The sequence below is a fragment of the Galleria mellonella genome, unplaced genomic scaffold (assembly GCF_026898425.1).
Source record: "Galleria mellonella isolate WM207_F2 unplaced genomic scaffold, CSIRO_AGI_GalMel_v1 utg19, whole genome shotgun sequence".
Lineage (NCBI taxonomy): Eukaryota > Metazoa > Arthropoda > Insecta > Lepidoptera > Pyralidae > Galleria > Galleria mellonella.
The window spans coordinates 2,597,886-2,624,351 of record NW_026442028.1 but is presented as its reverse complement, the minus strand read 5'-3'; the positions used below and the strand labels follow the sequence as shown (position 1 = coordinate 2,624,351).

Here is a 26,466-nt window from a genome sequence, read left to right as displayed (position 1 = left end):
AAAACTGAGTGTGCCATATCCGAAATTGGACAAGTCTAGTCTTTCATTTGGCCAAAACTATTACAGACCTTTGCGGTGTGGTCCCGGCACAGAATGGGCCACCTTTTCCTTTTCCGTGGAAGTCGTAATAAGCAAATTAGAGAAATTAACAGTCGAGGGATGGGCAGCAGCGTACCTTTTAAAATATCACTAAAAGCCTAACTGCGGATTTTTTTAATGAATGACAATAGAATGATAATCCCACCTGCGCTAACGGTATACGCTAGCAAAGCATCAGTGATGCATGATTGGTGAGATAAAAAGATAGGTCAGTTAGCTTGTCATAAAGAATACACCAGGAATTCAGCACGATGGTTTTCAGGGGGAACCATGTCGAGGGCGACCTGGCAGAGTATATTGATAGGCCTAACTGCGGTTGGCAACCCGCCAGCCAAGCGTGGCAACTACTGGCAAAACCTCCCAATAGCGGAGACCTGTGTTCTATGTTAAATGACCACAATCAACACCTATATACTGCTAAATTATCAAAATTGATCAAATATCTAACATATAAAAAAATACAGACGAATCGAGAACCTCCTCCTTTTCGAAGTCGGTTAAAAAGCCGCCAGTAATCACTTTATCAGCAGACTTCTTGATTAAGGAAAACTCGATTCCTTTACGCGCTAAGAGCACCAATAAAACATTTCCATGTTGCATTTAATATGCGACAATAAAACAAACGACTTGCCTAATAACAGTGTTGGGGTGTAGTTTACGATCGATTCGTTTTACTGCATGTCGTTAATGCAGTTATCAAATCATAGAATAGTATGCGCTGCGTGTTTGTTTTGGCGCACGACGTGATACGCTGCGATACATAGTTGTAAATCGTCGTGTTATGTCTGTATGTACAATCACACATCATTCATGGATAACAATCCTTCAAATTCTTCTGTAGGTAGAATAGCTAGTATCAATAAGTCAATGCATTCGTTTTTATAGTTATCAAAATATAGAATAATATATATCGCGTGTTTGTTTTAATGCATAACGTGAAACGCTGCGACACAAAGTTGTAAATCGTCGTATCAAGTCTGTATGACAGTGAGGTGTTTATTTCGCATCCTTCATGGAAACCATATATTCAAAAGCAATAAAAAAAAAGTTTAATCTTTAGTTGTAACGGTTGCCACTAATGAAAATTGACGATATCGTTACTACAATTGTAGTCATAAAACAGAATGCGTAGCGTAAAGTACGAATCGTATGCGTTAGCTTTACTGACGAATTGACCAAGAATATAAAATACATGATTTGTACCAAATTTAACTTATTTAACGCTGACAATCGACTGATGTGTCCCTTTGAATCCCTTTAAAACATCTCTAAAGCCTAACTGCGGTTGCTAATGCGCCTGCCAAGCGTGGCAACTACTAGCAAAACCCCCCAATAGCGACCACTTCTGCCAACGCAGTTATCAAATTATAGTACAAGTACACGTATCGTGATTATTTTGGTATACAACGTGAAATATTACATCTATTACAAGTTAGTTAGCTTGTCATAAAGAATACACCAGGAATTCAGCACGATGGTTTTCAGGGGGAAACCACGTCGAGGGCGACCTGGCAGAGTACATTGATAGGCCTAACTGCGGTTGGCAACCTGCCTGCCAAGCGTAGCAACTACTAGCAAAACCTCCCAATAGGGAAGACCTGTGTTTTATGTTAAATGACCACAATCAACACCTATATACTGCTAAATTATCAAAATTCATCAAATATGGTGAAATATTACAATAGATATTAATAAATTATACGTAGCATCAGGTTTGTATATACAGTTATTTATTCATCGATCGCTAACGGATTTATCTTCACACTAGAGCCTAAACGAGGTGAATGCTAAAACAAAATCTTCTATAAGGACAATAATTTACAAGACACTAAGATAGAAACACATCTTATTAACTGTAAACTTTCATTTCGATTAACTGCTTTATAATTATCGGATTTTTTTAATTATTATATATCACGTACTTTAATGACAGACGTGCAAAAAGGTAACAAAAATGAATAAGTACTTTAGGCGCCGCCTTTGAGTTATCATTGTAAAAATCTATTGTGACATTTCCGAGAAGCGGACGAGTCCATTCATTTCGGTCTTGTTGTCCGCAAAAGCAGGTAAGAAATCCAGGTAGAAACCCAGTCAAACACAAGGTAAACAGATCTAGGCGGTAGATTTAAAAGAGAACTAAGGATCCGCTATAGTTAAAGACGGGTATCATTTGTTTAATTATGAAATAAAAGCACCGTTAACCAACTATTGAGCTATCATGTTATATATATATATATATATATATATATATATATATATATATATATATATATATATATATATATATATATATATATATATATATATATATATATATATATATATATATATGTATCCGTGTCAATAAAAAAAAAACAAAATTTTCTATTTCCGTGTAAAATTTTATCCCATAAAAAAACCGACTTCAATTGTGACGGCAGTAGAGTAAACGTTATTAAATTCTAAACGTTATAAAATTGACGACGTAGCCGTGTCACATATCAACAAAAAATCTGACGAATTAAGAACATTATTTTTCAGATATCACTTAAAAATTAAGCAGAAACAAAATTACAAGAAACAGACCACACAGAAAATACAATGGACGAACTTATCGCTAATAATGATCTCTTGCAGGCGACCTTGGACGGAGAGAATAATTAAAGATTAGGTGCAATAGCTGAACAAAATGCAATCAATAAAAAGGTTTTTTTTTAATAGATAAAAAAGATATTAGTACCTGCCTATTAACAATGATATACAGTGGTATTTCCTCAGTAGTCCATTACCCTATTGTTTTTTTTTTAATGAATGATAATGGAATAGTAACCCCGCCTGCACTAACCGTATACGCTGGCGGGACACCAGTGAGGAATGATAAGTGAGGATGATAAAGCAAGTCAGTTAGCCCATTGTGACGAATTCAACAATAAATTAGTCACGATGGTTTCCAGGAGGAACTGCGTGGAGGTCGACCTGATAGGGAATATTGATAACAATGGGGATAGCCTAGCTCCCCAGCCTCTGTATCTTCCTCAACCGATTTTATTGAGCTTAGAGTCATTTGCGACTATTATTTGCTTCACAATATTTGTATAAACTTTTTTTTTTATACAACTTAGAATGGCAAACAAGCCGACGGCCCATCTGATGGAAAGTGGTAACCGTCGCCTATAGACATGAGCAGTACCATGGACATAACAGGGTATACTGTTTCGCCCATGATATTCCCCATGCGTTGCCATTCCTTTATACGGTTTATACGGTGTGAGCACACCGTAATAATAAATAAATAATAAATTAATTATTAGTTATTTAGTCTTTAAATTTTCTTTTCACAACAGTGAACCGTCGTACTCGCACAACAATAATATAAATTAATATAAAGTCAAAATGAAGAAACAATAAATGAACGAATAGAATTCCATACAATTCTGAGGCCCACATACTACGGTAACCGTGTACAGAATGCGTTCAGCAAATATTTGTGTTGCATGTTAGATAACCGACCACGATCGACCGCCCGGCTTGCTCACGATCCGATCGATCAATATTTAAAAGGCTTCGCATCTATTACAACTGGTCGAATTAACACGTCCATAATAAATATGAGGTAAAAAATTGGATTGATTAAAGCGCTTGCTTGCGAGTATGTTACACACTCGTATATACTTCTTTGTAATGGATTATAATGGAATGGAACGCCATGTGGTCCCGGTATAAGATGAGCCACCTCTTCTTCTCCCGTCGGTGTCGTAAGAGACGTCTAAGAGAACTTAACGGACGAGGAATGGGCAGCAGCATCTTAAAACATCACCAAAGCCTAACTGCGACCAACCCGCCCACCAAGCATGGCAACTAATAGCAAAATCCAACGTTATGGGGAAGGCTTATGTTCAGCAGTGGACAGTTACCGGCTCTTATGACAATGATGATGAATGGAATGGTAACCCCGCCTGAGCTATCGATATCCGTGGGCAGGGCGTCAGTGAGGGATAATGATAAGCGAGAACGGAAGCAGATCAATTGGTCCATCGTAACGAAGAAGTTAGGGATAAATTACGATAGTTACCAGGAAGAACCGCGTAAAGGTCAACCTCATACAGTATATTGCTAGCAATGGGGCTGTTTGTCCCCATTTCTAACAATCCCTTCTACTTATGTATTCTGGCCGATGTAGATGAAACCTAACTTATTTATATTTATTTATATGTCGATTATCTGATTAACAACTCTATTCTCCGTACAAGTACTGAAACCTAAGAGTACTAAGAACTAGCGGGTTAAACAAGTATATTTTGTTTATATTATTAAAAAAAAAAAAAAACACTTGTACTTTTCCATAATAAAAAAAAATAATAATAAACACCCAACTAGTTTCACCATTTAGGGCATTTTGAAAGGCAAATTTTTACACTAGTTTTTAATAAATAGAAATAATACATTAATTTAGTAGAATAATAACAAATTATAAGGAAGTTTAAAAAAATGCAATTTTGCCAACATAGATTAATTGTTATGTTTAGTAGAAAAAGAAATATTTTGTTCCGTAAAAAAAATTACTTCAATGGTGAACTCACTGATGAACGAGATGTTTTCTGACCATATTTCATAGAATTAATTCAGAAAGCAAAAACGCGTGTTGCTTCTCAACGAATAGTTTTTTGCACCAAAAAAAAGGGCAGCTTCAATCACAAAAAAAAAATTCAAAATTATCATTGAATTTTGTCTCTATTACTAAATAGATTCACACTAAACTATAAAGAAAAAAAAAAAAAAGAATAAAGAACGACCTCTCTGCATGGCAACACGCCGAATTTAATTCCGAATACCTAGACTTGAAAGTTGCAGACATAAAAACGGTGTAACGCAAAATTACTCACCAATTTCGTTGGATATTTGTGATTACAAAAACGATTTACTCCCCCTTCTAAATCACCAATAAATTCCAATGTCTAGACAAACGAAATGTTTATTTTGAATAACAGAAAAGATTTACTGTGTCCTTTTTGCTCTTTGTAGGGGTGGTAAGGTGAAAAGTACACATAGACGATACTATCACCATATTAGAGCAGTTAATTTCATATAATGGAGGGGCTGTCGAGACATACTGCCAGACAAACGTACAATATAACAATTAAGCTCTCAGCGAGAGCCGCACGACGTATAAATAAAAACTAGTGCTTAGAAAATCTTGTAGGGTCCATCCCTTCCTTACTACTCGTTTATTATTGAGACATTCATCATAACAGCCATTTTCTGTCCACTGCTGAAGATGCCTATCTTCTCCCCCTTTTGGGGGGTTTTGCCAGTAGTTGCCATGCTTGATAGACCTAACTGTGGTTGCCAACATGGGCAGCGCAGACAAGTTTCCTTAGTTGCTTTCTACAACAGGAAAGACAGGGGTGGCCTATTCTATGCCGGGATCACACGGCAAATATATGTAAACCAAATTAACAAATGGCCAACAGGGAGCGAATCAATGGGGCAAAAAGAATAAGTATCAAGATCAGAAATGACAACGTTATTGCATAACAAAGCTACAAAATTGAGAATTGAAAAAATTACTAACACAGAGACGAGTTTAAGACTGTTTAGTGAAAGTATTTAATAACTCAACATTAATCAACTAAACATATAACAGAATTATTGTATTATTATAATTGTGCAATAAAAAATAAATAAATAAATAATTTAACAAGTAGCACTATAAACTATAAATATACTATAAATAATTTTACTATAGACTACACTAAACGCATATAGCGGGAAAACGAATGAAACTACACATAAGTCTTTTTTTTACAACACAGGGGGCAAACGAGCTTGCGGCTCACCTGATGGTAAGTGACTACCGCCGCCCATGATCACCCACAACACCAGCGGTATTTGCAGGTGTGCTGCCGTCCTTTTAAAAAGGAATATGCTCTTTTCTTGAAGGTTATGTTGTCGTATCGGTTCGGAAATACTGCTGCTGGAAGTTGATTCCAAAGAATGGTTGTGCGTGGAAGAAAGTGCCTTGAAAAACGCACGGTGGAAGACCGCCACTCGTCCAGATGATTGGGATGAAACTTTAGTTTGTGGCGGGTTGTACGGTGGTGAAAATCAGCAGCAGGTATCAATCCGAACAGTTCCTTAAAACACTCCCCATGATAAATTCGGTAGAAGATGCACAGAGATGCAACATCTCTGCACAGTTCCAGTGGGTCAAGTCGGACAGTAAGGAGAGTCTTGTAAGAGAAGTAAATATAGTTCATTCTACCTACACTGTAAAACATCTGGCGTGATGATACACAAAATATCCAATTAATTCTACACTTCTAATTCTATTCTTTATTCCACCCTGTGTAGTTCCACTATGTATGAGCTATCACTTTTGGCGCGTAAACACAATATAGGTTTATAACACCATCAATAGTTCACCAAGTTTTGTTTCTCATGTCTACCATATATACAAACAATAAAGTTCGCTATTGGAGTAGTCATACAGATCGTAAATTTAAACGACGTGAAATATACCCACTAGCACCAGTATATTATTAACTAGCTGTATCTCGCTGTTTCACCCACGTCAAGCAGTACAATTTGCTAAGTTATGATATAGGAGGGAAAAGAGACTTAATAATGGGGATTAGCAACCATATTGCTAGCAATAAACCGTATCAGGTCGACCTCCACGGGTTCCCCCTGGAATCCATCGTAATTGATTTATTGTTAAGCCATTTCAAAGATTTTGTAGCTTCATACGTCATTGTTTATGATATAATATAGTTTAAACTCAGTCAGTACACTCAAATACCTATTTCAACTTCGTGTTAAGAATTCCTATCGTATTTAATTGCACTATAAGGAAACCTAGTTTAAATAACTACTCTGTTAGCGGATAGATGCTAGCATAATTATTGACCGATGTACAAGCATGTATGATGTAAAATACAAATTTTATAACATGTATTTGATGCAAGTACTTAAACCTTGAAAAAAAAAACAATTCAAAAGATAAACTCATCCGACCAAATTTATTAGTTTTATATATTGAAATACCAAACCCAAAATATAAATATAATTTATTTTAAAAACCGAACCTAATGACTTTCAACAAACATTTTAATAGGAATCGCGCATCATCACGAAATCTTCCTACAAATTAATATGTCACATTGAAATCTGTCCATACGTTTAGGAGATAAAATGCCGCAAATACACACAAAGACATCAAACTACTCTATTAAGGTAAAACGTATAGTATGTAGCGCATCTCGCTTTGTATTGTAAGTTAAAATTACTTAAATACCTATATATATTCAACACACAAAAAAAAAAACCAATACCGCAAAGACGGGACTTAACGAAAATATAGCACAATATTATATTTCAATGACTCCAATAGGAATCATTCAAATGTAATAACATATTTAATACTTAAGATTGATATATGATGTCCTTAAAAAAAATCTAAGGCCCTAATGTCCCGTCATTTTACATTCAAATCCGACGTGTTTATTGGTCCATAACTCAGAAGTAGCGCCGTTATGTGTATCCGGCATTCCACTAAAATTAAATCAACCCTTCATGTAACTATACTCATACCGTTATAGTAGTTAGGAAAACAAAAAATCTTATAGTACTATTACGTACAGAATGGGCGTCTTTATAATTTACCATAGCACGGCACTATATCGTTTAAATTTATCGTCACAGTAACTATAATACTATAAAAATACAGATAAATAGTACGTATAGATAGATAGATAGATACATTTATTTACTAGAACATTAGTTTTTACAGATCTTGATTTATTGTGAAGTACAATTGTTCGCCTTAAGTCTAAATCATACAAATTCATTGATGGGTAGGTACAAGTTATAATACTTAATAATATATGATAAATAAGATTACACAAAATCAAGAATTCAATTGTAGCAAAACCAGTAATTTTGATTTAAAAACTATTTGAAACTGACCGATATAAAAAGTAGCCTATTATGTCTTCCTTCTCCATCCTGAAAATACCAAATTTCCGGACAACCTGTTATACCAAATTTCGAGATGGTTGGTTGGCACCAAGAGGTAACAAAGAAACTCTTTTAGATTCATAATATTAATAAAGATCATAAGGTGTTACTAATACTATAAATGTGAAAGTTTTTTGTGTCTTACCTCCTATCGTCTTCACGATTTAACCAATCACTACGAAATTTGATGTAATTAAACATACAAGATATATGTCCATGTGGCCCGGTATAGAATAAGTCGCCCCTTCCTTTCTCGTGAGTGTCGTAAGAGGCAACTAGAAGAAATGAATGGTAAAGGGAAGGGCAGCAGAGTCCCTGTTAAAACATCTCTAAAAGCCAAACTGCGATTGCCAACCCGCCAGCCAACCGTGGCAACTACTAGCAAAACTCCCCTTAAGGAAAAGGCTTATGTTCAGCAGTGAGCAGTTAACGGCTGAAATGATGATGATGATACTAAATATATGAAATGGGCTAGTTTTTAAACCGGTCTGTTATTATATCCCTGTCGCGTGGACGAAGTAGCGGGTAAAAGAAAGTCAACATACAATTGCAATGCTTTGTAGAACCACCATACGGAACGAAAACAAGATAAAATATTTACACTTTCTTTGAAATCCAAAAACTGACAGTCTTATGATGCGCTCCCTCTTAAGAGAGCAACGTGAGCCGAATTCAATGCGTCATACTAAAGTGGCCGCTAATTTTATTAGGCACGAAATGGACAGATGGCGGATCTAAACTGAAGACATTTTGTATGATTTATTACTCAATTTTGGCTTTCATGGCGTGATAAGCATTACATCAGGGTATTAAAGATGTGAACGAACTTGATATACTGATATTCGTCATGTACACGCAACTGATATTTTTTTTATATTTATTAACTTAAAACAATATGTTATTTCTTTCACCAGTGTTTAACCTTGATTTTGACCGAAAACTGAAACAAAAGAATTCAGTGCAAAAATTTGTTCTTTTTTTATATTGGCTAATCAAAAATCTAACTTGATACATCATTTACGCAAAGGAACCTACACATAATTGTAGCTAGGGGGTTAGAAGCATTGAGGGTCAATGCCCTACCTTAAAAGGCCCAATGCCCTACCTTAAAATTTGACAGATCTCTAAGTAAATTAGACAGATTCGCTTTTTCGAAGCCACTTAATTATTTATGGCTTCTGCCCGACCAAAAAGTTATTTTGGTCAAACCTTAAACATAGGTCTAGCTACAGCCCTGAACCTACCTACTTTTAAGCTCGTAATTTTTTTATGCAACTTATAATGACAAACAAGCTAACGGCGCACCTGAAAGAAAATGGATTTTCATCATTCTTATAATTAGGAAAAAATAGATATTTTTCGTTATTTATGAACTTTACGAAACCCAAATTCCATTTACACCGAGAACTGAGGTAAGACCGTAACTTTCAAAGCACGTATCTCCAAACTCAATTCTAGAATATAGGCAATAACCACGGCCTATTGTTTAGTTTACGAGTCCATTGCGTAATATATAAAGATGTTTTATTTTCTAGTATTGTTAATAACGCCGTTGTATTGCCTGACATCAGTATTTACGGGTGAGGGTGCGAGATAAGGCTGTAACATCGTTTAGTGTAAATCTTGTAAAGGTCTAAATAGGGTCGAATGGACTCTATCTGGGTAGGGAGGGACACAGATGTTCGTGCCAGAGCGCACGTTATCACTCCTACGTGACCGGATTTCACGATATATGGAACTGTTAAATATACAAACCTTTTCTTTCAAGACCGAAGTGGCGTCAGAATGTATAATTAGATATTATTTGATCATGTCCGGTATAAATGGACGGTAGTCGTAAAAGTTTTAAAAATAAAACATTAAGTGATTCTATTATGATACAACAAGGCATGTAATTTTTAAAGTACTTCCTCGAGCAGTAAAAAAGAAAGTAATAACTTTTTTTTTTAATATTCATGTTGCTCAGGTGTCGTCAGATTTTTTTCAATCGCCTATAAATTATATTTCATATTGTATATACGTTTTAGTTTATATAATAAAATGTTTATAACAAGTTTTCGGTTATATGGATGGTATAATCAAGAACCGAAGCATCAACCGACTTCAAAAAGAAGGAGATTCACAATTTGATTGTATTTTTTATGTTTGTTACCTCATAACTCTGTCAGTTAGAAACTAATTTGAAAAATTTGTATCATAGAAATTTTATCGAAATTGGTTCCGTAGTTCAGTTTTTAATACAAAATAACTGGTTTTGCAATAACTGAAATCGTTTCTTTTTTGGAACACAATCTTAATTATTATATAAAATATTTACACAAATTAACAAAATACCTATATTTCGCTGTTAAAATAATATCATAATTTTCTTAGCACAATTGTAACAATAACAGTAACATAATCAAATGCTTATTGTACACAGCAACGCTATAGAACGCAGCCCTCATAATCCAAATCCGCGATAGCAATGTTCCCACAGCAAGTTCGCAGAAAAGTAAGGCCAACAGAAAAATTTCAATTTGCTTAAGGAACGCAGAATTTCTCCGGACAATGCATCGCAATACAATGCACACTACAATAGCTGCGATCACAATCAGTTTGGGGGCAAAAAATATGGATCTTGGAAGAGATGGCCAATAGAAAAGGGAATGCCATATGCCGCAGCCGGCACTCTCTTGTGTAATGTGACCAGCCTACCAGCCGTCCCACGGACAAAATTGCGCTTAATGCGCTCGTTTTGCAGAATTCCCCATCTCGGAGGCGATAAATATTTGAAGTCTTGTAATTCAGGGCAGTAATCATTGAGGAGAAAATTTTAGGGGACGAATAAAAGATCTACGAAATGACTTTTTCCGTGCAGATATTTTAATCGTATTTTCAACTAAATTCTGTCCGCGTCATCGTTTCTTTACATCGGAGATTATGCGCAGGAAACACTACGCGATGATACCATTATAAGTTGATTCCAATTTATTGAACAAAAATAAAAACTTTCCCAGTGTGAAATAATTTGGTCATAATAATACGAAGAGACAGATAAAAATACTTAATAAGATAAATAATTATCAGACGACGGCATTAAATACTTCCAAATATGAATTTGATAAATTCTGAGATATCTGGCCCGAAAACGTTTTTTCTCGAACTGTTTGCAATAACCGATTGTGTGTAGACTCTCTAAGAGCTATTAATGGGGCGTTTGCTAAAATCCAGTATAGGTAACCTCCATACGTCGATATACATTTGGACAGTCTCCAAAGACGAGTGAATCGATGCCACTATACTAAACTACTCTGACATGATATCAAAACTATATCGAACAAAAGCTCCGGGGACGTAATTTCTGGCAGCACGTGTTCCGATTCTATGGCGCAATTTTATGGCAAAAAAAACAATGCTCCCTCTTTGCTTTGTTACATATGGGTGATCCAAATGGGACTTATCTGTACATTGCCTCAAGGAAAAGGTGCAAGACCCAACATTATGGTGAGATGATTTCTAGCTGAATAAAAAATCGTCATTTTTTTTTCGTCTATGACATATGTTGAGACCTATTTAAGTAAACGATAAGGAGTGGGTTCATGCATTCAGGTTTAAAAGTAGTCTATAAATACATTTTTAATATAATTGTAACAAATCTCATGTTGTCCATGGATCTCCATATAAAAAGGGTATATTAATGAGCATTTAATTACAAGAACTAGAAGGTTTATCAAAAGTTTTATTTCGTAACATCCTTTTCAGGCATTAGTACGTTCGTACTTTTAGACCCGTACTTATCACTTATGATCCCAAGGATAAAAAGAAGTGCTCACATATTGTATTCTCATAATGTCAAATACTTTGACATAACCTTTTTGAGATACAAAGAACAGTAATCAAAAATATCTTAAACTTCATATTGTTTTGTTATCCGTTAAACGATTTTAAAATAATAACACTTATTACTCATTCACAAAATGTTACTTTTTAAATACTTTACGCAACAGTCGGTTTCTCGTGGAGCTGTTCAAATTAAAAGGTTTAAAAGCAGCACCATTAAAAACCGTTCCGTTTTAAGTTTCTTGGTACGCGCAGGCGACGAGGCGGCGGCAAGCAAAAAGGTCAATTGCAACTTTAAAAAAAAAGCCGTTCATTCACATTCCCGCCGTAATTCAGACCGCGCCGCGAGGGTTTCTCACGCGCTCTCGTTTCGAATTTGGGCGCGAACCCGAACACGCGCTAGGGTTGGCACTATAAAATTAAAAAGTATTAGGGCCGCAGTGGCCTGTATTAATATAATAAAAAGTATTGATAGATGGATAGATAGATAGCTACTCTTTATTGTTTCCTCCAAAAGATTACAACAGTAAACTTATTCTAGATATAAACAATTACAAAAAATAGTCACAGTGAGAAAACAATGGGCGACCTTATAGCTAAAAGCGATCTCTTCCAGGCAAGTTTTGGATGGAAAAGAGTTGTTTGATTGGAGGCATGATGAAGATCTTATTAATTTAAATATAGATACATGTAGTAATTTAATTTAAATACATGTAGTAATGTAAACATATATGAAGTATAAAATATGAAATTTCCATTTAGGTAGTAGAGTTCCCGTATAGTCCCCCTGGATACACCATTGTTTCATCTATACTATATCTGTTCATGGTATGTTGTTTAAATTATATACAGAGCCGATACAATACTTGTAGTGAGTACAACAAGATATTTGTTTGATATTATTTCTTACGATGTTCTTATTTATATGTATATATTCATATATATACAAATCAGTATGTGGACAATATGAAGAATAGAAAGAAATAAAAATAATATTTGATAAAGTACAGACTGCTTACTTTCCTAAATCATACTGGCGAAACAACTTATTCTTTTGAGTTGCAAATTATCCAACACAGCTCTATTGTTGGCAGCCCTAGCTGTCACGGCAAGTTTCAGAGATTGCGCCCGAGCAACTTACGTGTCAATCATCGCGAGGCAATATTAGCGGGCCATTAGCCTGTCCTGTGACATGTTGGAAAACGACTTGGAGCCGTTAAAATGATGGAAAACACTACGCTCACGGAAAGATTTGTTTTTTAGGTTAATTTCGACTTATATTTTAAAGATGAAATAGAAATTCGTGTTTAGCAATAATCGTGGAAAATTTGGTGGAGATTGGAATTCAAAAAGGCTGTTCGTATACAAGACTTATCATGTAGGTGGAAAAATCGCTGACATTAACAAGATTGATGTAATATCAAACATACAAGTATACAAGTGTAACTTCAACGCATAGGGGGTATCATGGGCGAAACAGTATACTGTTATGTCCATGGTACTGCTCATGTCTATAGGCGACGGTTACCACTTTCCATCAGGGGGGCCGTCAGCTTGTTTGCCATTCTAAGTTGTATAAAAAGAAAACTTAACACCGATAATGAGTGCATTCAAGCAAATTATACAAGCACTAATCTTACAAATATTAATAATTAATTAAAAAAGGACATCCAAACACGTTTTATATTTCCAGTCCTCTAAGTCTTGCCTTCTTCTACACAACTACATATTTCTTTCAATTTTAATCCGACACAATTTCGAGTTAATTTTTATATGGAAATATAAATCTAGGGGTTTGCATATCTATGGTAGGTGGTGGTGTATTTGGGAGAAAATTAATTATTATAGTTTTAGCATCGACACGCAAAACGCACGTGTATCGTAAATGGGTCGCGTAATCGTAAGAACTTTAATATAAGTACGAGCAAAGGTTAAAGTAACTATTTCTTATCACAAAATATTTAATTTTGCGTGCTTTACGTATCACGTGGTTTCGTATACACGTGTCACTAAATTGACAGCTTATGGTTCACTGGTTTCTATTCGCCCTGTGGTCCCGGCATAGAAAGAGCTACTCCTTTATAACCTGTTGATATCGTAAGATGCGATTGATAGAACTTAATGGTCGAGGGATGGATAGTAGCGTCCCTCTTAAAACATCACCAAAGCCTAACTGCAGTTACCAAGCCAGGTGCCAAGCGCCTATCAACTACTGGCAAAGCCCCCTATAGAAATAGTAGCCCCGCCTGCATTATCGGTATACGCTGAGCCCCCTATAGAAGGAGGCCTATGTTCAGCAGTGGACAGTTAATGGCTGGTATGATGATAATGATAATTCGCAACTTCGTCTGTGTACCAGGGGTATGTTGATTGATGTAGCCTATGCCCTTCACCATTCATTTGTTTGATTGTTAATAATGGAGACTAAGGGTCCCATTGCTAGCAATATACCCAACTAGGTCGACCTCCACGTGGTCCCCGCTGAAAACTATCGTGCTGAATTCCAAGTGTATTCATCACGATGGGTAAACTGACTTGTGTTTTCATCCTCACCTATCATCACTCACTGGTGCCCCGCCAATGTATACCGATAGCGTAGGCAGTTTACTATTCCATCATCACCTATTAAAAAAAAAGTACACGGATAAAAGTACGTAAAAAGTAAACGGAATACAGCCATTATTTATACGTAATTGTTACCTATTATCTACCTATGGTGTGTAGAAATATATCCATTGTAAATTGGCATTATTGTAAAATAAACAAATATAATATATAAATATATACTCATTAATAAAGACGCACCATTAATCAAATCAAATAAAAACAAGACACGTAGTAAACTGAGGTAGGTTTATCGACCGCCAGGCGGCGTGCGGCGTACTCGGTTCGTTTCCCGCATAAATACAAATATTTGGACGCGTAAAACAAGTGGTTATTTGGATTGAAGTGGTGTTATGTCATTATCGTTTAGAAAGCACAATGGATATCGCGCCGACAACGAATGTTTTTTGTCTTTTTTAAAGACGAACGCCCTTAAATGGAGATTCCGAAGGGAAGCTGCGTGGTTACAATCCTTACTAACTTTACAAATGGGAAAGTGAACTTGTTACCTCTTGGCAACTTAACAGCTTAGCCAATTGATAAAACAAATTTGGTATACACGTAGTGCTTAGGATGGAAAAGTGTATAGGGTATTTTTTATTCCGGTTTATAAAATATCATGGAAAAGTGGACGGAGATACAGAAAAAAATTAGTTAAAAGTATATGAAAGGTTTTTGATGTTCATTATTGATTTCATGTGTGTGTGCTGCAAATAAAACATATTCTCCCTATCTTTCTTTTTCTTTGCATGTAAAAGAAAAAAAATACCTAAAAACTAGACGTGACAATCACAATAAAAAAAAATCAAAGACAATAGTAACAAAATTAGTTCGGAAGCAATATGGAAATAAATTAATTTAAAAAATATTCAAATCAGTAAAGAAAGAAACTTTTTGAGTAAATAAAATATCGAATTCAGAACTTCATATATTTTGAAATCATTTAAAAAACTCGAACATTAAGTTTCATAAGCTTACCTCAATTGGGTAAAAAGGTAAATGTTGGAAGGACCTTCAATATTAAATTATTATATTTTACTATTCTAAAGAAACATAATTTATTGTTAAATAATAATTGTAGTTAGCAATACTGCATTATAACTGTTTATATTGGCTTTAAATCGAATCCATTCTTTAATTTAAAACATAGGTAACGCAAAGCAAAGTAGACATAAATAATTACAAACAAAATTTAATTCATTTTCAACCGAGAATCAAACGCAACAGCGAGAAAAATAACACCTGTACATTTACGGCGCCATCTGGATCAATTCCGAGAAGCGAATCTCTCTAATAGACGTTTTAAATTTAAAAAACAACAAGCAATAAAACTTCCATTTATTAATTCATAAATCATATAAGTTACATTTATTACCTCATTGGGACATCGATAAAAAGTACATTAACTGAAGATAGTAAAATTCCAATGACGATAAAAAATTCCATTACATTATATAAAACTAAACAAGATCACTTAACATATACTTATAAAGCACAAGCTGTTACTAACCGACCGATAAAGAAAAGAGGATAATGTGTTTAGGGTGTATGTATACGAGTCTTGATTGATCAACGAATAAAGTGTAGTTAGATTCACCTTAATTTTGATTGACTATGTTAAATAACATACTATTATTTAATAATTATTGAGAAACAGGCTTTTTTAAGCAGAAAAACCTGAGATACTGCGACCTTTGATCTTTCGTATTCGCCCTTTTCTAAAGTTCGCTGCTAATTCCTATCAATGATAGTAAATTTAAGATGATTTTTTGTAGCGATGTGTTTTATCTCCTCGAGACACAGAGTGTGTTTTCCAAAGGAAATATATGCATGAAATTTGCAAACAGTTTTTGAGCATAAGCTAATGCTTGTTTAGTTTGCAGTGTGTAGTGAGGGCCCCTGTTAATAAATAACAACCTAATATTGAGCGCATAAATTACTTGTTCTGGTCCCAACGTGATTAAATCATAGAGAATTCGTCACAATCCGTCAAATGATTTAACTTAATCCCTTACTAGTATCCTGCCTGAGGAAACCAGCATAGGCGAGGTTACCATTCCATTTTCACCCATTAAAAAAATACTCCCCTAGTGTTAAAAAATCAAAGCAGAACAAAACTAGCTAAGGATAGAACAGAATAGAACGTTCTGGAGAAATCTTTGTCCTTTGAACAAAAAAAAAATAGCAAAACTACTGATATGTTGTTATGTACTTCTTTTCATATCATGTTGTTATCACAGTTAGTAACTTCAATACCTCAAATAAATTCCACAGTAAACACGTAAAAATATTATAAACTAGCTTTATCCCCGCTACGTCGCTCGCGTGGATTTCACAAGTAGGAAAATTGACAACAATACCATAGACCCACTACTAGAAGGCGTATCAAGTTGAAAGATACATCTATCTTTAAGTTAGACCTTCAGAAATACAACTGTAAAAAATTGCACCCAATTTGGTACAATATTTTTTACGTGAAGCCGTAACAAACAAACAGACAGACAGACAAAATTCCTAAAATATATTGTGCTAGTCTTAATAATTGATCTTAATAAAACCCCTTACATAAATTTTTCTTACATACCTATATCCCAAGTACAAACATGATCTAGTTAAAATCTTTACTGATATATATTATAAATGTGTAAGTGAATTTGTTTGTTTGTTACCTTATAATGCACAATTACTTAACCAATCGGTATGGGAATTGGTATACACGTACTAAATAAAATAAAATATATATATATATATAATAAAATATATATATATATATATATATATATATATATATATATATATATATATATACACTTCTTTTTATCCAGGTCATTACACATATCACGGTCACGCGACCAAAGTCACGGATAGAAGCTAGCTTTATTACATTGCAAAGATAACCAATGGCACGCAAATCTACTCCACACCCGATCATTACATAAGCAGACAATTATCTATAAACTGGTCCACGATTACGTAACACGACCAGTTCCTACCCTATCAAAGATTAGACGACAAAGGGGGAGGGAAGAGTCAGATTTTGTTCAATCCATAAAAACAACTTTACAACTTCCTGTCTAGACATACTAGCGTGCAGTTGTGGACTAACTATCGCTATTAATATTTAATACAACGACCATATAAATATTTAAGTTTTACACTGAACGATTTTACGTCTCTGTCGGCGTACGCCGGCATCCCTGATATCCGGGGCAAATTAACAGATCGAGGTGTGGCGCGACACGCAAACATAAAGCGGCCAAACAAATGTATGTATACATATATATGTACTTTTTATCAGTAACCACTGCAGAGCAGTACCTAACAGTAGTTCAGAGACATTAAATGAAGTAATTAATATAAAAACTGATTGTTGTGAAATTATATGTAACTTGAATTAGGTTGGAAGATATATTATGCCATTTTTTAAACATTATAAGATACTAATTTTAAACAAAGTGTTTTTTTTTAAATTTCAGAATTAAGTAAGCAAATATATTAACAGCTGAAACAATAAAACGAAAATAATAATTTTCAAAATTAAAAAAAGTCGAACTCAATACTTCAAACTTCATTTACACAAAAACCGTCTACACAACTACTACTACAAATGTCGTTTTGATAAAAGTATTAAGTTTTTAATGTTCTAAATTTAAATTTATTTAGATATAATGAATGAAATAGCTGAAAAAATTAACCACTAAACTTTATGGTCCGCGACCGTGGCGATAAGCACGTAACAACAGACTTATATACTTACACAATATTTTTTGCTAATTTCATTATTAAACTAATTAAATTGACGTAAGTAAGAGACAGAAAAAAAATATGCAAGTGCTCATGCAGTATAGTTTAATCTCGGGTTCATGTTAAAGAAAAAATAAAGAACCAAGGAAATAGCTATGGGTAATTACATAGTTTTTGCTGTGGTATTATGCTACCATAGTCAGAATAAGATGGCGGCACCGGCGCGTGCGAAACGAAACGTTTCAAATATTCAAAGAACGCGATTCTGCATTAATAGATTACGGAGTCGGATCTATCATACCGACACAGGCGTGTTTGCCGCGTTGAAAAAAATACGTTAATCACCGACGCTGTGGATTAATAAACAAAATAACGATTGCTGTATATTGAAAAACTTATAGCAAGTACATTTAGCAAATAATTAAGATTGTATTAGTTACAACAAAAAAAAATCAATTTGAGCACAACCAGTTATTTAAAAACTATAACTAACTACTTATAAAGATATTTAGTGTAATTCTCAACGTTAGTCATGTGCAATAAATTAATTGGAATATTCAAAAACAGTTAAGCAGTTTTTGAGTTTACCCATTTTACACAAATATACAATCCCATCGTACCTAGTCATAATATTAGTACAGTCTTATGTATACCGCCCACTATTCGCTGTCGGTTTAATTATAGATTATCACTGGACATAGGCAATACCAATATTTTTTTTATACTGGTAAATGTATTAATCATTTGACGCCATTCCGCCCCTTTGAGTCATGTAAAGTCATTATTAATCAGACATGGTATAAGCACAGCGCTCTTTAGACTATGATTAACAAGATCTATATAAATAAAAATGCATATATATACTTATATCTGTATTACTAATATTTATAATGACAATATGAATTCAATTATTATCTCTTGACACCTTAAGAAAGTCAAGTTGAATTATCTAATCGTTATAATTTTGGTATTTACATGGTACTATTTATGCCGTTTAATTAATATATCCCGGCTACGTAGACGAAGTCACGAATAGAAACTATAGTAAATAATATAAAAATATATAAGAACGGAAGGAGAACACAAACTTTAAAATAGTTTTCAAACAACTTTCAAATAGAGAAGGTTGTGAATTTGCCAGTGTTTTTGTGTGTAACATGTAACGCGATACCTTTGCAAATTCTTAGCCAATTTCGATAATTCTTTCTACAATCAATAGGACTTCGTCCCGTGTTTGTCCCATAATAATTTAACCCCAGTTAAAGTTACTTTACGGAACAAAATAATGACCATCTTTAAGTAGTTATTACTATTCCCTGTACATACCTAATTAAACCCATGATAATCTGATGTTAAATTAAAACCCCACTTAGCGGATGCTACTGAATATAGTGAAGCAATTGTTATCCGTTCATTTCCGTGTTATGGCTGATTAATTATTTATTAACATTTCACGGCGATGTAAAATCAATGCACGTATATTAATTAAAATCATAACCGGGTAAATAAGAATGTTTATTAACTAACGTGGCGGCCTCATATTAAAACTTATTTAACATATTAATTAAATATTTAATTATTAAGTAGAATTTTCTATGCGGAGACCGTTACAATATTCTATGCAATTTTATTAGAGCTGCGCCTGCGACGCCATTACGTGCCCATCACCGGAACATATTGATGATATATTCATAATGATAAGTATATTCAAGTATAGGTATTTTCTTCAAAGCGATGGTGAATAAGTATCTTCTGGGTAAAGGCGTTCTATCCAAAAACCTTATCATCGCCTACCATCCAAGTTCCAATCAAGCGCAAACCCGTCTTGTAATAAATATATATATATATATATAATTAAAATAATATTGCGCAAAATTTCATCTCGGTCCGATCGTTTGGCAAAATGAAAACACTTATAAAGATTAATTCCAAATCCCACAAAGTATCAACAAACTCCAGCATCAACAGAAACGGTCCAATTGCCGGTAAAATAAAATCCATAATAATTCCTTGACTGATATATATTGAAATGACATTGAACCAAAATTTTTTTTCCTTATTTATTGAAACATAATACATATTCGATTTTCAAACGGAAATATTTACTTCGAGTCGTCAAATGTCACCAATACAATAAAGTACGGAGTTATTCATTCAATACGTCATTCATTCGATCTTGTGTTGGGACAGCTTAAAAAAATCAATTTGACACCTCTGTTACCGAATGATAGACATGTCACTTTGTGAGATAAAGTAAATATAATGAAATTAATTCTCTCACGGTTAGGGATCCACAGCCAAATATTAGTAGATTACATAATATTTACTTTCACAAAAAAAAAAGTGTAAGAGACTTCATGAAAAATCAATTCGATTGTAAAAAAAATAACGTCACACACACGAAAGTCAAGTTTACAGTCAAGTTCTACGAATTAAAAGTTCTAGAAACTTAACCTCGTATTTTATAATAGTTATACAAACGTTGAATAAACACATTATCATATTTATATTAAAATTTGCAAACTAAATACGATTAGTCCCAAAAAACAATTGATAATCGCCAATGGCTATGCAAATTTCAATTGTGCTCGATTATTACCCACCCTCCTTCGACCACAATGACAATCGTGACGAAGCTCGGAACATCATTGTTTTGACAACATCAATTGAACGGCCGTACACGATTGGTCTTGCAAACAAACAAATGTATCTGCGAAAAGGATTAAGAACTGCCATTGTACAACGGGCGACAAGTTTTTACAACGCCCTAAAGGCAGATGTTTAGCGATTCAGCCAACCTTTAATATTATTCTGGTAATCCACTGCCATCCCAAATGGGCACTTTGAATTAAAACTAAAAGTTACGCGCTCCGTGTTCGGAACTCCGTGGGTATTGTTATTTAAAAATAGTTAAATAATAAATGAGCTTTCTTAATCTCGGGCTATGAATACAAGAAGAATCATAACGGGTAACTGCGACAGAACGTGGTAGAAAAGCCATTAATAAAATCAAAGTATGGCACGCGACCGCGCTCTACCCGTACCCCGTTGCATCGCTATGCACCGTTTTTTTCAAGCCCCCTTTTTATAAGACGTTTTTGTGCAAATCTCGCTTCCATTGTGAATCGAAACGAAACCGAAGCTCGATCGGCGAACAAAGATAAAAAAAAGTAGCTCGCACCTGGCGGGAAGACGCCGTTGGCGCGATTATCAAAAGGCCATAACCGTCAAAATAGTACAGTCATAAATCAATACTATCCCCCAATAAATAAAGACTTAATTGCTCAATGCGGAACTACGCGCATACAGACCGTCGCCAAACAATAATTCGAGGATAAAAGCGCAAGACATTGAGTAACGAGAAGCCTGGTACTGCAGGGGTCCCATTTTTTGTCATCAGCAAATGCAGGTGATGTTACTGTTATAGAAATCGTAAAATTCAATTATTGTACTATTGACAATGCGAATTTGGAGCGTCTCGAATGCAGTTTCCTTAGAGAACGCTGGGAGGGAATTAGAAAAAGGCTCCCTTTATGCTATATACGTTTGCTTGAGAGTGTCGTAAAACGGCCACTCTTACAAATTGGTCGTAAATTATATGGATAAGTGAATATGCAACCGATGAGCGGCAAACTCTATTATTATGCTTACTTCGGCGCAATAAAATGTTCTTAAGTACACTCGAAATAGTAGAGCGTTATTATTAACGGATTTTATAGCTCACGCCAGATACAAATGTTATTTAATCATTAAAACGCTGTTACTGGCTACATCCTTGCTTAATATTACAAATGTAAAAGGGAGTTTGTTTGACTGTTACCTATTGGCGTCTTAAGAAACAATCACTATTAAATTTGGTTTTTATATACGGGATGAAGAACATAGGCACAAGTACGAAGTCGCAAGTGGGGGAGGGGGGGGGGACACGATTGATAGTCACAGGTTCTAACAGCCCTATTGCGAGCAATCTAATCACCTATCAGGTGGACTTCCATGCAGTTCTCCCTGGAAACCATCGTGGTTAATTCTTGTCGAATTCTTCGCGATAAGCCGACTGACGCATCTTCATCTATCACTGATGTCCCGCCAGCGTATACCAATAGCGTAGACGAGGTTACCATTCCATTTTCAAACATTAAAAAAAAAAGTCACAGATACAAGTCAACTAGACAATAATGAAGAGAAATAAAAAATGGAATTAGTAATTAAGATTTTAATTAAGTAATAATAAAAAATAATCGAGTGTACATTGTAATATGATATCATTATTTTGTAAAGCTAAAACTGTCGTGCGTTAAACTTTCACCGTGAGTAAATTAGAGATGGGGTTTTATATAATTATTATTTACCGATTAATGCCGTGTTCAGTCGTTATAAGAAGCGGTTATTAACCATAAAGTTGATGACACACAGGGGACAGGTCGAGCAGATTTTTTAATCCGGTATATAATATGTTACTACAGTTCGCGACATAAAGATAAAAATGCAAAATTCACTTAAATTCAATCAATCAATTTAAGTGTGATTAATTTAAAAACATTATTCCTTATGATTATTAGAGATCCCTTTATGGAATAAGTCCGCCATTGTATATTAAATCTTTTAATGTATTCAGTATGAATTATGTACAATAAAGATTTTACAATACAATACAGTTCCTATTCATCACATTTATATTATTTTGTACCAGACATTTTTTTTTTGTAATGTGGTCAATAAAGCATAAATAAATAAATAAATAAATAAATATTAGTAAAGCTGCTAATGTCCTTAACATCGACACTTGTAACTTTAATCAATCAATCTTAATAATTAGTGACTTTTGATTTCACTAAGACTCCTTCCCATCCATCCATCCATCCCCCTTATTTAAATACACTAACTTTTGTTCCTTTTTTGCACTAAATTCTCAAATTGAAAGTTAGTGATAAAACACCATAATTGTCAACATAAGTTTGCAGAACGTTTTAGTTTTTATAAATAAGGCGGTATATGTATTAGCTTTCATTTGCGACATCATCCACATGACTGAGATTATATTAAATGTCCAGAATAACACCGAGCCTATGTTCTCCACCGCAAATAGTACGTGTATGCCAAAGTTCTTGACTATCGGTTGAGGAATTTAATCGCCAAAAGGTAACAAACAAACAAACAAACACGCTTTCACATAACATTATTAAGGACTTTAACACGCATAGTGTTAACCCGCCCGCTGTGTGTCAACAACCTAAACAACATATAACCATTGACTCGAAATGTCAAGTAGCTTAATCGGTGATTTTAATATGAGCTCCGTTTTGTATAATCGACGTTTGCTTCCACTTCCTTTAAACATTATCCATTTTTGTACAACGTCCGGTGCGCCCAGTGCTTTGTTTGTAAATATAAAGACATTTTATATGTTAAATGGTACGTGAGTCACACGCGAGGTTAGTCTGGACGAAGGGTTAAGTTACATTTAGAACGTGTTACAGTGTTGCGGACAGAATATGAACCAGGAATAACATCTCAACAAAAACTACAGAACACACACGAAGAGGTTATGAACGGTCATAACAAAGTATGGCAACATTTTCAATATTTTTTATTAATTGTTTAAAAAGTTCTCTGTTAGCAAACCAAAACCTTAATCATGCTACAGAATTCTTATTAAGCTGTCACAAAAGATTTGGATTTTAGTGGCATACTTAAATATATTTGAAAAATTCCAAAGCGAAATATGAAGTAGGTGTAGTTTTTAATGATAACACAACATAAAACATTCATTTATAGTTAAAAATATCTTAAATGTATAGTACTTTAACGGATTTTTAAAGTTCACAAAGGCTTTGATATTCATACATTGCGTGATATTAGATCCTAACAAAGATAATAAAAATATAAAATTTATGCTCTCAATTTGTTTAAAATTAGACTAAAAATCACGAGATTGACTGCTTCAAGACTCTTAATTTATTTAAAAATTATACGCCCTTCTTACTAGGTATGGATAATATCGGTACCACCCCGAAATCTATAAATTGAGTTCCTTTGGATATTTATGACGGTAAAAAGATCATCGCCCATTTTGATTACGCCCAGACCAATCGTGTATATGTGTATTCATTTCAATATTTTTTTTTATTTCGATATACGTGTATATCGAATAACTGGTATTTAATATATCCGATATTGGGTCAATATATAAATATGTAACAGATGTTGCTAAATATTACTCACCCATACTTCTTTTTTTTTTTATACAACTTAGAATGGCACACAAGCTGACGGCCCACCTGATGGAAAGCGGTAACCGTCGCCTATAGACATGAGCAGTACCATGGACATAACAGAGTATACTGTTTCGCCCATGATACCTCCCATGCGTTGCCATTCCTGAGGACTCAGGTGTTATTCCTCTGTACTCAGTAAATTCACGCCATATCCCACCCTTCAAACCGAAACAGAGCTATGCAAACACAGGGCAGAAACACGCTGCTCTTCGGTAGAAACACGAATGGGACAGAGGTACCCAAGCAATCGACTTTTGTACAAAGTCTCCCTTCTGGTAAACTTCTTAGTGGTAAACCCCTAAATACTGTGAGCATTTACACTGGATTTCGGTGTTGAAATTATAAAATTTAATAACGTATTACGTATTCTTTCGTTGTAATAGAAAGGTGGATGTGATCATAGATAACGTCAATTATTGTAACAAGGCACGAAACTGTATGTGACATTTATGAATAAACAAATGCATCAAAGAAATAAAAGTTCCCAGTTTCTGCATATTAAACAGTTAAGAAACTGTTCGCAGCTAGTTAAACGGTTTTTATTTCAAGATAACAGCTAAATGTTACAAATCACAAAAAGATGTACCGATGCTAAACATTTATTCGTCTGGCGTTACGATTATTTTATATTTTAGCTTTGCATCTTATTGTAAAAAAAAAAACTTTTTTCTTGTTATATCACTTCCTGTAATAATAACAAGAAAAAAATTTGTTTTTTTTTTTTAATAAGAAAGTTATTAGCGTTTCAATAGTATAATAAAAAGATTTTGTTTTCATACATATTTTATTGGCGGCATAAAATAACATACCTACATACATAAAATTTATTATTGTGTTAATTGAATTAATTCACGTGTACAAAAGTGGTCATAAAGCTATATTGTCCAACTTCAGTCTAAGCTTCTATCTTATCGCTATATTTGCAGTAAATGTCACCGATTTGTAATTTAGAATAAGCAATTTTAGACGTTACTGATACGACCTTATTATTAATTTATTACGAAAGAAAAAAAAGGATTATCATACTGTGCTCTTTACCTGTCCGATTTAGACGAATTTTAAAAAAGGAACAATCGTCATCTTGTTTGATCATGGTGATAGAGAAAGCAAACATATAATCTGTGACCATAGACACTGATAGTCCTAAATCGTATAAATAAAAAATAAATTCGTCTCTTAAATTTTATACTGTAATAAATATACGGCTAGAATCGCGGCACTTCAAACAAAAAAGTTTGTATGGAACCTATGCAACTAGTACATTGAATTAATATTTTTTATAATAGAAACAAAATATATTAGTTATAATAGTTGCATATTAATCCCTCTACGTAATTGTATAAATTAGGTGTTTAGTTCCGTCAATACACAGGCAATGCCATCTCTTAAATAATAGTGATTAAAATTATCTACATAAAATAATAGTATAAAAATTTATACCAACTAGAATTGCACGTATCTATTTCGTAATCAAATTAAAATTTCAAAGCATCTAAGGCTGCATCGGGACCACAAAATGTACAGCCGACGCAACGAGAAAATTAAATGAATATTGTAGGTAAGTGCCGAATCTACACATACCGACGCGTCTCTAACTGGAAGCCGGTGATCGTATTCAAATGAAGCACCAAATTCCGATACAATAAACGATTTACATACACCTTTGGGTGGGTATGTATCGAGCAGAATTAAGCTTACGCGGAACGGACTTTGACATATTTCGACATATAGTATTATATTATCTGTGACATGGGTAAGTAATTAGTAACTTGCTAAAGCTTGCAATCGAGGCGAAATTGACACCTATTCGTCGAATACATTATTCTGCTGAATAAATTGTTATACTAATTTTCCACTACGAATACGTAATATTCGAACAAATAATTATATGCAATTACAATTATTTAATATTGGATAAATACTTCAT

The 26,466-nt window shown here is 34.1% G+C and overlaps 1 protein-coding gene across 3 annotated transcripts in view; it reads right to left on the bottom strand.

Moving 5' to 3' along the window:
- Positions 1-26,466, bottom strand: part of LOC113519963 (mitochondrial cardiolipin hydrolase-like) — a 174,129-nt gene that overhangs the window by 143,384 nt on the left and 4,279 nt on the right. The window lies entirely within an intron of this gene.